Source organism: Pseudophryne corroboree, chromosome 10 (assembly GCF_028390025.1).
Source record: "Pseudophryne corroboree isolate aPseCor3 chromosome 10, aPseCor3.hap2, whole genome shotgun sequence".
Classification (NCBI taxonomy): domain Eukaryota; kingdom Metazoa; phylum Chordata; class Amphibia; order Anura; family Myobatrachidae; genus Pseudophryne; species Pseudophryne corroboree.
Window position 1 is genome coordinate 380,960,616 of NC_086453.1, and position 1,556 is coordinate 380,962,171.

The 1,556-nt window shown below is 40.9% G+C and overlaps 1 pseudogene; it reads right to left on the minus strand.

Moving 5' to 3' along the window:
- Positions 1–734: 734 nt before the first annotated feature.
- LOC134968287 (5S ribosomal RNA) lies at positions 735–853 on the minus strand (annotated as a pseudogene).
- Positions 854–1,556: the final 703 nt, after the last annotated feature.

The window sequence follows — 1,556 nt, forward strand, 5'->3', positions numbered from 1 at the left end:
CCCATCAGGATGTGCCCCAGGGCAGATGCCAGCAACGCTACATGGCATCTGAAGTTTCATACAGAGGAGATTCGCAGAGCCAGCGACTGGGTCAGAGGATGGATAACTCGAGCAGTTGGCTGATGGAATCCACACTGAGCTGGCATGAACAGACCAGGGAGCAGGTTATGTTGGACCACCCCAGGAGCCAATTATCTCCAGACCGAAGACAGTGGTGTCTGGATCATACAGTGCAGGTAAGTGCAGTGAATGCTACCCTGCACTACCCTATATAAGAAATATCTGAGGAAGGGCTGAGTTGCAGCATTCCTTAGCAAATGACTAACCAAAGGGAGAGAAGAAGACTCTTTTGTGGGTGCACTCTTGTATGTTTAAGAGGTCTCAGAAGAGACAATAAGTAAAGATTATAAATGAATTTTTAAATATCACTTTTATTAACAATAATTGATAAAATAGTAGAGTTTACTGTCAAAAATTGGAGGTAGGGGTGGGGGGAAGGGTGGGGGGGAGTTGGGGAAAAGAAAGGGGGAACACAGAACGAATTAATTACAGTGTAAATACTGAATATTGTTCTGGAATGCCTGGGTGCGATAATAACAGCTGGAGACCCTGAAAATTGAAGCGTTTTTATTCTCTCATGAGCGATGATGAGGAGACAGATGGGATGATTAAAGATGGAATGAGCAAGATGAATCTGCTGTCAGTGTTAGACGCTGAGCAAAACCGTCCAGGAATTTCTACTAAACTGAGTATTCCTCGAGAGTCTCCCACTCGAGTACTGACCCAGCCCTACACTGCTTAGCTTCCAAGATCGGAAGGATTCGGGCGTTACCAGTGTGGTATGATAGTAGAAAAAATATTAGATATCGAGGGCTCGAGAATCACTGATGAGAGTTCACGAAAATGGAGAAATAAGAGAAAAGAAAAGACAAGAGAATGGGTGGAGGAGGAAAATAGGGGATCTGCTGCCACCGTTAGACCGGGATAATTACCCCTGAATCAGTGGTGAGAGTCCTGAAGATAGTATAAAGTGAGGAAAAGGAAACGATACTGATAGGTAAAAAAAATTTTTTGAGATTGGTTGATAGACAATGGGCTGCTTGATTGCAGGATGCTGATAGTACCTATGATAAAGGTACTAGGTGTGATAAAAAGCAATTTGTACACAATTAGCAGTCAAATAAATTGATTAGACCCATACATCACCATCAATTTGCTACTATCAGATTATTACAATTATACCAAAATGGTATCAGGTGGAAAAAGAAGGAGAAAATGAACAACAATTTCTTATTTGTGTTCCGCTGTATGCAGAGCTGCAGAAATACTATATAATATGATTGCAAGATGCTGATAGTACCTATGATAAAGGTACTTGGTGTGATAAAGAGCAATTGTACACAATTAGCAGATAATTAAATTGATTGGAACCATGCATCACCATCAATTTGATGCTGACAGATTATTGCACATTGTACCAAAATGGTATCAGGTGAAAAGAGAAAGAGATAATGAACAACAGTTGATTATACAGAGCTGCAGCAATGCTATATAAT